We start from the raw sequence: 14,142 nt of genomic DNA on the forward strand, positions 1-14,142 counted from the left end.
GGAACCCCACCACCTGGAAGTTCCCCTCCAAGCCACTCACCATCTTGACTTGGAAATATATCACTGCTCCTTCATTGTCACTGGGTCAAAATCCTGGAACACCTTTCCTAACAGCACTGTTGGTGTACCTACACCACATGGACTGCAGCGATTCAAGGAGGCAGCTCAAGGGCAATTACGGATGGGCAATAAATGCTGGCTTGGCCAGCAAAGCCCATGTCCCTTGAATGAACAAAAAAATATATTATTTTGCCTTTTTTCTGTGCTGCATTAACTGACCAATGATCCTTTGCATTTTATCTAGCTAAATGTTTTCTATCTAGCACTTCACAGGTGGTTTAGCACACTGTTTTCAATAATAACTGTGAGGTTGGCATGGAGTAGTTTGTTTGGAGTGGGAGGGTTTGAAGGTTGGGTGGGTGCCTTGGGGGACAATCTGCAAGTTTCCTGCAAGTCCTACTGACTATGATGGCAGGACCTGTTTAAAATCCTCATTGCAGATTGACAGCCTGGCTGGATGGTGGGCAGGAAGGCATCCATTGAGGGAGCAGAGATAAGTCTGATATGGGGAGGAGGGAGTTAGATATAGCAAGGGTTGGGATTTGGTCGATCGTGGGGGCCTCATCACGTGGAGGTAAGCTTGGTGAGCTAGGGATTTGGGGGTAAGCATTGCAGCTCCCATGGCCCATAAGCAGTGCTGTGAATGCAGTCACCTGATGGATGTGGCCCTCCATGCCTTCCATCAGCTGCTGTGTTTCCTGAGACCCAGGGAAACTTGGCGTGCAGGCATTAAAACGAAAGTTAAGCTAAGTTTGAGGCACACAGCCTCTTTAAAACATAGAGTCATAGAGTTTTACAGCCTTTGGCCCATCGTATCCGCACCGGTCATCAAGCCCCTATCTACTCTAACCCCATTTTCCAGCATTTGGCCTGTAACCTTGTATGCTATGGCATTTCAAGTGTTCATCTAAATATTTTTTAAATGTTGTGAGGGTTCCCGCCTCTACCAACATTTCAGGCTCTGAGTTCCAGACACCCTCCACCCTCTGGATGAAAATCTTTTTCCTCAAATCCCCTCTAAACCTCCTGCCCCTTACCTTAAATCTATGCCCATTGTTTGTTCACCCCTCCAATAAGGGGAAAAGTTTCTTCCTATCTAGCCTATCTATGCCCCTCATAATTTTGTACACCTCAGGTCCCCCCCCCAGCCTTTTCTGCTCTAAGGAAAACAACCCCAACCTATCTAGTCTCTCTTCATAGCTGAAATGCTCCAGCCCAGGAAACATCCTGGTGAATCTCCTCTGCACCCTCTCCAGTGCAATCACATCTTTCCTATGGTGTGGCGACTAGAACTGCACACAGTGCTCCAGATGTGGCCTAACGCTTTATACAGCTCCATCATAACCTCCCTGTTCTTGTATTCAATGCCTCGAATAATAAAGGCAAATATCCCATATGCCTTCTTAACGACCTGTCCTGCTGCCTTCAAGGATCAATGGACATGCACAGCAAGGTCCCTCTGATCCTGTGAACTTCCTAGGGTCCCAACATTCATCGTGCACTCCCTTGCCTTGTTACTCCTCCCAAAATGCATCCCCTCACGCTTTTCAGGATTTAATTCCATTTGCCGCTGTCTGCCCATCTAAGCAGCCCGTATATACTGTCCTGTACCCTTAGGCTTTCCTCCTCGCAACTTACCATACTAACACTTTTCATGTCATCTGCGAACTTACTGATCATATCTCTTACATTCATGTCTAGATCATTAATGTACACTATAAACAGCAAGGGTACCAGCACCAAACCCTGCAGTACACGACTTGACACAGGCTTCCAGTCACAAAAACAACCTTCGACCATCACCCTCTGCCTCCTGCCACTAAGCCAATTTTGGATCCAATTTGCCAAATTGCCCTGGACTCCTACCTTCTTGACCAGTCTCCCATGCAAGACCTTGTCAAGCGCCTTACTGAAGTCCATGTAGACTACATCAACTACACTACCCTCATCTACACACCTAGTCACCTCCTCGAAAAATTCAATCAAATTTGTCAGATTTGTTAGACATGATCTCCCCCTTACAAAGCCATGCTAACTATCCTTGATTAAACTTCCGATTAGGCACTTTACAGCCTTCTGGACTTAACATTGAGTTCAACAACTTCAGACCATGAACTCTCTCCTCCATCCTCACCCCTTTTTGATCCCCTTTTTCCAAATATTTATTTTTAAATTTTTAAAATATTTTTTCCCATCTATTTCTATTATTATTATTTTTAAAATTTATTTCCATTTATTGTTTTATTCCCACCTTTTAGCTCATTTTGATCTTTTCCCCCACACCGTCCCCTTCCCCCACTAGGACCATCTGTCATTTGATCATCCTGCTTTCTACTCTTAATGTCATCGTTAGCACCTCCTTTAGCCAGTATCACCACCATCAACACCCCTTTGACATTTTGTTTATGACATCTTTCACAATCTCTCCTTTGCCTTCACCTGTTGCTGGCCTTCAATCCAGTTTCACCTGTCCCACCCCCCCTTAACCAGTATATATTTCACCACATTTTTCTTCTCTTTAGTTCTGAAGAAGAGTCATACGGACTCAAAACTTTAACTCTGTCTTTCTCTTCACGGATGCTGTCAGACCTGCTGGGTTTTTCCAGAAATTTTTGTTTTTGTTTCAGATTTCCAGCGTCCGCAGTATTTTGCTTTTATCCTTGACTATTCCTTGTCTCTCCAAGTGGAGATCAATTCTGTCCCTCAGAATTTTTTCCAAAAGTTTCCCTACCATTAATGTTAGACTGACTGGCCTATAGTTCCCTGGTTTATCCCTACCACACTTCTTATATAATAGTACCACATTATCTGTCCTCCAGCCCTCTGGCACCTCTCCTGTGGCCAGAGAGGATTTGAAAATTAATGACAGGGCCCCTGCAATCTCCTCTCTTGCCTACCATGTTTAGAGACTGACCTGCCTCCTGAGAGTGAATTGGTCACCAGACTCCCGAACCTGCCTCCATTAAAAATTGAAAGCAGGTGGTTTGGAAGCAAATTGGTTTTGGGTTGCCCATTTGAAATAATTTAGTTCCCTCACACATTACCTCCCACCTATTTGGGATTAACTTCAAAGGAAATACAGAAGAAGTCAGTCAGCATCTGTCAAGTTTATGAAGGTTGGAAGATAAAAGGGCAGTCAGGAGAACAATGGAATATTAAAATCTATAAAGATAACCAACATTTGGATGAGGGTTTCAGCAGTAGCAGGTCAGCTGAGGCAGGGGCAGAGACAGACGATGTTATGAAAATGGAAATAGGCGGTCTTGGTGCTGGAACTGTTATGCGGTTGGAAATTCATCTCTGGGTCAAATAGTCTGCCAAAGTCGCAAATAGTCTGGTTCAGCCTCTGTCAGTGATCAGGGACAGGGATGGAGTCAATGGCTAGGGAATGGAATTTATGGCAGGAAGCAAGGAAAATGGCTTCAGTCTTCCCAATATTTAGTTAGAGGAAGACTGAGCTCATCCAGAAAAGGCAGTTTAACATTTTGAGTGTGCATCCTTTGTCATCAGAAAGGAGACCAAAATAAACAGGCATTTTAGGAAGGTTGTAAAAACAGAAGGAAAGGGGGAGGGAGAACAGCAGACACACTAATTACTAGCATGGCATGTGTCAACTAGTCTGTAAAGACCTAAATAGAGAGAAATTAGGTGATGCAAAAGATCGTCAATCAGAAAATGCAATATAAAAAGAACTGTATTATCATTCTCACTTAACCAGATATTCTTGTTACAAAATGCAAGAAGATTTTGGAGCACAATTAAAGAAACAAGGTATAATGTTTTTAATCTACTTTATTACTTAGCTTTATTCTAATTCAAACAACCATTAAAACATTGATGGATTTCATTACATTTTAAAGCAACAGGAAGAGGAAACAGCAGGAGACAGGGCCTGGGGCAACTAGTGGAAAATGCACAAATGCTACACTTTCTTAAACAGAAATTAAGATATTGTCAGGGGTAACATGTCCTCTAAGTGAAGTATGACCAAAGGCAAGCTTAGGAAAGTAAATAGAATTTAGATCCAGAAATTCAGGATTTTGCTGCAATACAATTATGTGTGACAACCCTTGGTGGGTTTCAGTTGACTAAATTTTTTTACCTCCAGCAAGTAGGATACAGAAAATGACTGCTGTGTCATTCCCCACCATGGTCATTAACATCATCTGCTTTGCTTTCAGTTTCTTATTCAATCTTTTCTAGAAAGTTCTCTGTGTCAGTCTACTTTGTAAAAGGTCAAACGGTTCGGCGAGGCCTCCCTGGGGATTCTCCTCCAGGCCGTTCAGGAAAGGCAGGAACTCCTCTTTCCTTGGGCTGCCAGCAGCAAGTCCTCCTACCTGACCATGCCAGAGGAGGTCAGCGCCCTTGGGAAAGAAAAATGGACCACACTGCAGTGCTGACAGATGATGAATGATCAGCTCTGCTCCGCCAGGGTAAGTGAAACTTCTCACTCTAAACTCACACTCTCATAAGGGCATCAGGTAGTCTAAGAGCTAGAGTCCATAGGGATGTCACTCATGATCAGGAGATGGGACATGAGCACTGTATGTCTGCCAGTCACTTCAAGGTCACCATCATATGTAAGATCCTGCACAAATGATGTCTGAATCTCTTACTGGGGAGGACTCAACAGACACAACAGGAATGCATGCTTCTGAAATGCTCCTTCATCCATAGCACTCACAGTCAATCCATCTGTCTTTATGCAGGACAAGCTTTCCCACAACAAAAGTGAGAGAGAGCAAAGACTGGAGGGGCAACCCCGGAGTTGAGGACACTCGCCCCCTACGAAGAACAGGCCGCAGAACTGGCTGGAGCAGATAGGGGTCTTTCACGCGCATTCATGGCTAGTCAATAGCTCCAGAGGTCCCCAGTATCACAGATGCCAGTCTACGGCCAATTCGATTCACTCCACGTGATATCAAGAAACTGCTGATGGCACTGTATACTGCAAAGGCTATAGCCCCTGACAATATTCCAGCAATAGTACTGAAGACTTGTGCTCCAGAACTTGCCATGCCCCTGGACAAGCTGTTCCAGTACAGCTACAAAGCTGTCATCTATCCTGTAATGTGATGCCGCCTTGCTAAGCTGCTGTCATACTGACATGCATTCATCCATGTGTGCAATGACATTTCACCTGCTTGAAAGCTGCCATACCCACTGACTTGTTGGCGTCATGATTGAAAGGACTGTACAACATGTAGTTATTTAAGAAGGTGTGCTAATGGAGTGCTAATCATACTTCACAGCGGCCACATGTTCCCAAGGCTTCTATGCCTCCCAAGGATGACCCCATCATTAGGTCAGAAGGAGAATAATGCTGCTTCCGTCGTCAATGTGAGATTGATGACCTTTCCTGATATGTCAATGCTAAGAATGAAGGTCTTGTTGTTTCCCCTGCATCGAACCCTAAAGAGAACTCTGATTGTGAAAACTTGTCTTCACCTTATTCTTCCTGAAATCCTGTAGCTATGATGTTGGTGCAATTGCATCCTCGTGTGGCACGTCTGAATTCCCCCCGCTTATTAGAGTCATCCCCTTCCAAGTCCTCCTTGTTTGAGGAGACATCTAGCTCCTCAACATCTCCCTCTGGCAATAGATCAACCCCCCTTGCAGCACTAGGTTGTGTCGAGCACAGCAAAAAATGATAATGCAGGTCATTCTCTGTAGTGAGTATTGGAGACCCCTGCCTGACTGGTCCAAAAATCAGAAATGCATCTTCAGGTAGCCAATAGTTTTTTCTATGAAGGAACTTGTGACAGAATGTGAAGCATTGTATCACTCCTCAGATGTCCTCGAGGAGCTAACCCTCTAAGTGCCGAAGTCCTTCAAAGATCTGTGGCACCTGTGAATGACTCAAGATGTAAGAGTCAGGTGAGCTCCCTGGGTACCGAGCACAAAAATGCTGAATTTGTCTTCTGTGATCACAAATGAACTGGAAGTTCAGAGAGTGAAATCCTTTTCTATTAAGGCCATAAGACGTAGGAGCAGAAGTAGACCATTCAGCCCATCGAGTCTGCTCCGCCATTCAATAAGATCATGGCTGATCTGATAATCCTCAACTATACTTTCCTGCCTTTTCCCAAAAACCTTTGTTTCCCTTACTGATTAAAAATCTGTCTATCTCAGCCTTGAATATACTTAATGACCCAGCCCCTACAGCCCTCTGCGGTAAAGAATTCCACAGATTAATTACCCTTGGGAGAAGAAATTCCTCCACATCCCTGTCTTAAATGGGTGACCCTTTACTCTGAGATTATGCCCTCTGGTCCTAGACTCTCCCACAAAGGGAAACAACCTCTCAACATCTACCCCGTTAAGCCCCATAAGAATCGTACATGTTTCAATAAAGTTGCCTCTCATTCTTCCATGCTCCAATGAGTACAGGCCCAACCTACTCAACCTCTCCTCATCAGAAAATCCCTCTATACCCGGGATCAACCTAGTGAACCTTGTCTGGACTGCCTCCAATGCCAGTATATCTTTCCTTAGATAAGAGTACCAAAATTGTTCACAGTATTCTAGGTGTAGTCTGACTAGTGTTTTGTATCGTGTTAGAAAGACTTCCCTATTTTTATACTCCATTCCTTTTGAAATAAAGGCCAACATTCCATTTGCCTTCCCTATTACCTGTTGGACTTGTATGTTAGCTTTTTGGGATTCATGCACGAGAACCCCCAAAACCCTCTGTGCTGCAGCTTTCTGCAGTCTTTTTCCATTTAAATAATATTCAGCTCTTCTATTCTTCCTGCCAAAGTGCATAATTTCACATTTTCCCACATTATATTCCATCTGTCAAGTTTTTGCCCACTCACTTAGCCCTCTGTAGATTCTCGTGTCATCCTCACCACTTGCATTCCCACCTATCTTTGTGGCCTCTGCAAACTCGGCAATAGTACATTCATTTCCTTCATCCAAATCATTAATATATATTGTAAATAATTGTGGCCCCAGCACTGATCCCTGTGGCACTCCACTAGTTACAGGTTGCCATCCTGAAAATGCCCCCCTTATCCTAATTCTCTGTCTTCTATTAGTTAGCCAATCCTCTATCCATGCTAATATACTACCTGCAACAACATGGACTCTTTTCTTATTAAATAGCCTTATGTGCAGTACCTTATCTAACACCTTTTGTAAATCCAAATATATTACATCTACTGATTATCCTTTATTTATCCTGCTTGTTACCTCTGCAAAGAATTCTAATAAATTTGTCAGGCATGATTTCCCCTTCATAAAGCCATGCTGACTCTGCTTGATTATATTATGCATTTCTAAATGCTCTGCTATTACATCTTTTATAATACACTGTAACATTTTCCCAATGACAGATGTTAAGCTAACTGGCCTATAGTTACATGTTTTTGTCTCCCTCCCTTTTTGAATAGGGGAGTTACATTGGCAGTTTTCCAATCCTCTGGGACTTTTACAGTCTCTAAGGATTCTTGGAAGATTACTACCAGTGCATCCACTATCTCTGCAGCTACTTCCTTTAATATCCTAGGATGCAACCCATCAGGTCCAGGGGACTTATCGGCCTTTAACCCCATTAGTTTCCCTAGTACTTTTTCTCTAGTGATAGTTATTTTATTTATTTCTTCCCCCCGTTTTGCCCCATGATTATTTAGTAGTTTTGCAATCTTATTAGTGTCTTCTACCATGAAGACTGATGCAAGTATTTATTCAACTCCTCTGCCATTTCCTGGTTCCCTATTATTATTTCCCCAGCCTCATTCTCTAAGGGGCCTATGTTCACTTTGGCCTCTTTCTTCTGTTTTATATATTTAAAGAAGCTCTTACTGTCCGTTTTTATATTACTTGCTAGTTTACCCTCAAAATTTATTTTTTCCCTTTTTCTTGTTTGTTTGGTCATCTTTTGTTGGTTTTAAAACTTTCACAGTCTTCTGGCTTACCACTAATCTTTGCCACATTGTATGTTTATCCTTTCAATTTGATATACTCTTCAACTTCCTTGATTAACCATGGTTCCTAGGATCTTTCTTCCTCACTGGAATATATCTTTGTTGTGAGCCATGAACTATTTTGTTAAATGTCTGCCATTGTTCATCAACCGTCTTTCCTACTAAACTCCTTTCCCAGTCCACTCCAGCCAACTCTGCCCTCATTCCTTTGTAATTACCCTTATTTAAGTTTAGCACAGTTGTTTCCAACCCAAGTTACTCACTTGCAAGCTGAGTGCTAAATTCTACCATGTTATGGTCACTGTTTTCTGGGGGACCTTTTACTCTGAGATCATTTGTTAAATCTGCTGGATTTTACTAGGTGGGTAGGCTACCTGCTGGGTCTTACATGCCTCCTGCCTGCAAACCCCATTGGTGGGGAAGTGTAAAATCCAGCCCCTAGAAATGAAAAAGAGAAAATATTGCTTAACCAACATTACCAAACCTTTTGAGGAGGTAATACAGTAGATGTTAATTACCTGGGGCAATATCTTCGGCTTGGCGAGTGTGGGCTGGGCCCGCTTGCCAAGGCATAAAATGACACGTGGTGACACCGGGCATGCGTTCTGACATCACCGCTCGTCATTCATGTTTTCATTTCGGCGGGCATGCACCCGATTCAGCTGCACGCCCACCGAACTGTCAAAGGCCTATTAAAGCCAGTTAACTATCAATTAAAACCACAAACTGAGCTGCCCATCCAACCTTAAGGGCAGGCGAAGAGCCCAGGTGGCCTTTGCATTTTTCACGGAACCTCATCCACGGGCAGGATGAGGTTTCATGAAGGTTTTTAAAGGTTTGAAAATTTTTTTAATAACATTCATGGACATGTCCCAGCTCATGTGACAGTTTCACATGAGAGGACATGTCCTAAATTTTTTTTTCCCTTTATTAAAATGTTTTAAACTTAAAGTAATCTCCGAGGCAGCTCTGTGCCTCAGAGAGATTTCTGCGCTGAGGTCGTGCATTTTGGTGGGAAGAATAGGGAGGTCACTTATTACTTGAAAGGTGCAAGTCCAAGTGGGGTAGAGGAACAAAGGGATCTGAAGTACAAAGAAACCAATCACTATAAGTTGTGCCACTAGTTAGCAAAGCCATAAAAAAGGGAAAAGCAAGCACCAGAGTTTATTTCTATAATAGAATTGAAAGTAAGGAAGTTATCCTAAAATCGAATTTTGGTTAAACCGCATTTAAGGTGGCTCCACCATATCCTTGTTTTCCATAATCAATTCTCCAGACTCACTCTCTAGAGGTCCATAATGAGCTTTAGTTACTCTATTCCTCTTCAAATATTTGTAAAAACTCATGTTGCCTGTTTTTATACTACTAGCTAGCTTGTTCTCGTACTCTAATTTCTTGCTCTTTTTTTTAGGCATTTTTTCCTGGTTCTTAAAATCTGTGCAATCTTCTGACCTACCACTAATCTTTGTAGATTTGTACAGCGTTTCCTTCAAATTTGATACAATCCTTAACTTCCTTGTTTAGCTCAGACAATGCATCCTTCACAAAGTGTCTTTCTTTCTCACTGGAATAAATCTTTGCTGAGAGCTATTAAATATCTAACTAAAAGTCTACCACTTCATCTCTGTTATCTTACCTTTTAACCTAGTTTCTCAATTCACTTTAGCCAAACCTGCCTTCATACCCTTATAGTTACCTGCATTTAGATTCAAAGCACTAGTTGTAGACCCATACTTTACCCCTCCAAACTGAATGTGACATTCTATCATGTTATGATTGCTGTCACCTACAGGCTTTTTACCATGAGGTTATTGATTAATCCTATCTCATTGCACATTACCAGCTAATAGAAGTCTTTAAAAGTAAGAACGGTTTTGGAATAGAGGATACAGAGAGAACGGGCACCCAGAATTAGAGGTCCAAGGGATGAGAGAGAATGAGAAATTGAAGAAAATTAGTGTTGGGTAGAAGATTGTATTGGAGAAATTAATGGGACTGAAGGCTGATAAGTCCCCGGGACCTGATATTCTACATCCCAGAGTGTTGAAAGAGGTAGCTATGGAGATTGTGGATGCACTCATGATCATCTTCGAAAATTCTATAGATTCTGGAATGGTTTCCTACTGATTGGAAAGTAGCAAATGTTACCCCACTAATTAACAATGGAGGGAGGGAGGAAACAGGGAACTACAGACCTGTTAGCCTGACATCAGTAGTGAGGAAAATGCTAGAATCTATTCTAAAGGATGTGATAAATGGACACTTGGATAATAATGACCTGATTGGGCATAGTCAACATGGATTTATGAATGGGAAATCATGTTTGGCTAGCCTGTTGGAGTTTTTTGAGGATGTTACGAACAGAATTGATAAAGGGCAGTTGGTGGATGAAGTATACTTGGATTTTCAGAAGGCTTTTGATGAAGTCCCTCACAGGAGGTTGGTTAGCAAAATTAAAGCTCATTGGATAGGAAGTAATATACTGGCACGGATTAAGGATTGGTTAACAGGCAGAAAGCAGAGAGTAGGAATAAATGGGTCATTTTCATGTTGGCAGGCTGTGGCTAGTCATGAACCACAAGGATCAGTACTTAGATAGACAGAGCTAAGCGATTCTACAACCAGTGGATCAGATCTAAACTCTGCAGGCCTACCACATCCAGTCGTGAATGGTGGTGGACAATTAAACAACTAACTGGAGGAGGAGGCTCCATAAATATCCCCGTCCTCAATGATGGAGGAGACCAGCACATCAGTGCAAAAGATAAGGCTGAAGCATTCGCAACAGTCTTAAGCCAGAAGTGACAAGTGGATGATCCATCTCAGGCTCCTCCAGAGGTCCCCAGCATCAAGATATCTTCAACCAATTCAATTCACTCCATGTGATATCAAGAAACGGCTGAAAGCACTGAATGCCGCAAAGGCTATGGGCCCTGACAAAATTCCGGCAATAGTACTGAAGACTTGTGCTCCAGAATTTGCTGCACCCCTAGCAAAGCAGTTTTGGTACAGCTATGGCACTGGCATGTACCCGGCAGTGTGGAAAATTGCCCAGGTATGTTCTATACACTAAAAGCAGGACAAATCCAACCCAGCCGATTACCGCCCCATCAGTCTACTCACCATCATTAGTAAAGCCATAGAAGCGACCATCAACAGTGCTAACAAGCGGCACTTGCTTAGAGCTGAACTCACAAGTGGGGTGAGGTGAGGCAAGAGTGACTGCCTTTGACATCATTTGACTGAGTGTGGCATCAAGGAGCAAAAGGAGTCATTGGGAATCAGGGGGAAACTCTCTGCTATTGGAGTCATACCAAGCACAAGGGAAGATGGTTGTGATTGTTGGAGGTTAATCATCTCAGTTCAGGGGCATCACTGCAGGAGTTCCTCAGGGTAGTGTCCTCAGCCCAACCATCTTCAGCTGCTTCATCAATGATCTTCCTTCCACCATAAGGTCAGAAGTGGGGATGTTCGCTGATGATTGCACAATGTTCAGCACCATTTGCAACTCCTCAGATAGAGTCATAGAGGTCTACAGTACAGAAAAAGGCCTTTCGGCCCATCGAGTCTGCAGCGGTCAAACAAGTACCTAACTATTCTAATCCCATTTTCCAGGGCTAGGCCCATAGCCTTGTATGCCATGGCATCGCAAGTGCACATCCAAATACTTCTTAAATGTTATGAGGGTTTCTGCCTCTACCAACCTTTCAGGCAGTGAGATCCAGATTCCCACCATCCTCTGGATGAAAAAATTCTTCCTCACATCCCCTCCAAACCTCCTGCTCCTTACCTTAAATCTATGGCCCCTGGTTATTGATCCCTCCACCAAGGGGAAAAGTTCCTTCCTGTCTACCCTATCTATGCCGCCCACAATTTTAAACACCTCAATCATGTCCCCCCTCAATCTCCTCTGCTCCAGGGAAAATAATCCCAGTCTATCCAATCTCTCCTCATAACTAAAACTCTCCAACCCAGGCAACATCCTGGTAAACCTCCTCTGCACTCTCTCTAGTGCAATCACATCCTTCCTAAAATGCGGATTCCAGAACTGCACACAATACTCTAGGTGTGGCCTAACCAGTGTTTCATACAGTTCCAGCATAACCTCCCTGCTCTTATATTCCATGCCTCGGCTAATAAAGGCAAGTATCCCATATGCCTTCTTAACCACCTTATCTACCTGTCCCGCTACCTTAAGGGACCGGTGGACATGCACACCAAGGTCCCTCTGATCCTCGGTACTTCCCAGGGTCCTATCATTCATCACGTATTCCTGTGCCTTGTTTGTCCTGCTCAAGTGCATCACCTCACACTTGTCCGGATTAAATTCCATTTGCCACTGATCAGCCCATCTGACCAGCCCGTCTATATCCACCTATAATCTAAGGCTATCCTCCTCACTATTTACCCCCCACCAATTTTGATGTCATCCGCCAGCTTACTGATCAACTCTCCTACATTCAAGTCTAAATCGTTTATATATACCACAAACAGCAAGGACCCAACACCGATCCCTGTGGAACCCCACTGGACACAGGCATCCAGTTACAAAAACACCCCTCAACCATCACCCTCTGCTTCCTGCCACTCAGCCAATTCTGGATCTAATTTGCCAAATTGCCTTGGATCTGATGGGCTCTTACCTTCATTATCAGTCTCCCATGTGGGACCTTATCAAAAGCCTTGCTGAAGTCCAAATAGACAACATCAAATGCATTTTCCTCATCTACACACCTGGTCACCTCTTCGAAAAATTCAATCAAATTGGTCAGACATGACCTCCCCTTAACAAAACCACGCTGACTGTCCTTGATTAATCCCTGCCTCTCCAATTGTAGATTAATTCTGTCCCTCAGAATTGCATTCAATAGTTTCCCCATCACTGAGGTTAGACTGACTGGCCTGTAGTTCCCTAGTTTATCCCTCTCTTCCTTCTTGAATAACGGTGCCACATTGGCTGTCCTCCAGTCCTCTGGCACCTCTCCTGTGGCCAGAGAGGTATTGAAAATTATTGCCAGTGCCCCAATCTCCTCCCTTGCTTCACTCAACAGCCTGGGATACATTTCATCCAGGCCTGGAGATTTATCTACTTTTAAGCCTGCCAGACCACTTAGAACCTCCTCCCTTTCCATGCTAATTTCTTTAATTATATCAGAGTCCTTCTGCCTGATATCCATACCCATATCATCCCTCTCACTTGTGAACACAGACACAAAGTATTCATTTAGAACCCTACCTACATCTTCCGGCTCCACACACAAATTACCACTATGGTCCTTAATGGTCCTTAATACTCTTTCCCTAGTGATCCTCTTACTCTTAATGTACTTGTAAAATAACTTCGGATTTTCCTTTATTTTACCTGCCAATGTTTTTTCATGCCTCCTTTTTACTCTCCTAATTTCCTTCATAAGTTCCCCCTACACATTCTATACTCCTCCGGGGCTTCCGCTGTTTTGAGCCCTCAGTATATGCCATCAGCCCCCCCCACCATTTTCTCTTTATCCAATCCTGTATATCCCTCGACATCCAGGGTTCCCTGGATTTGTTGGTCCCACCCTTTATCTTTACTGGAATATGTTGGCCCTGTACTCTCCCTGTTTCGTTCTTGAATGAGTCCCACTGCTCTGTTGCAGATTTACCTAAAAGTAGCTGCTCCCAGTCCACTCTGGCCAAATCATATCTGATCTTACTAAAATCAGCCTTCCCCCACTTTAAAACTCTGATTTCTGGCCCATCCTTGTCCTTTTCCATAACAACCTTGAATCTAATGGAGTTATGATCACTATCTGCAAAATGCTCCCCCACTGATACCTCTATCACTTGCCCGGCTTCATTCCCTAAAATTAAGTCCAGGACCACCCCCTCTCTTGTAGGACCTTCTACGTACTGGCTTAAAAAGCTCTCCTGGATGCAGTTTAAGAATTCCGCTCCCTCTAAACCTATCATACTATGACTAACCCAGTTAATGTTGTGGAAGTTGAAATCCCCCACTATTACTGCCCTATTATTTTTACACTTCTCTGAAATGTGCCTACATATCTGCTCTTCTATTTCACTCTTATTGTTTGGGGGCCTATACTACACTCCCATCAATGTGATTGCTCCTTTTTTTGTTTTTATATATACCCGTTTGGCTTCATTTGAGGAGCCT

The sequence above is a fragment of the Cetorhinus maximus genome, chromosome 2, assembly GCF_964194155.1.
Source record: "Cetorhinus maximus chromosome 2, sCetMax3.hap1.1, whole genome shotgun sequence".
Taxonomy (NCBI): Eukaryota; Metazoa; Chordata; class Chondrichthyes; order Lamniformes; family Cetorhinidae; genus Cetorhinus; species Cetorhinus maximus.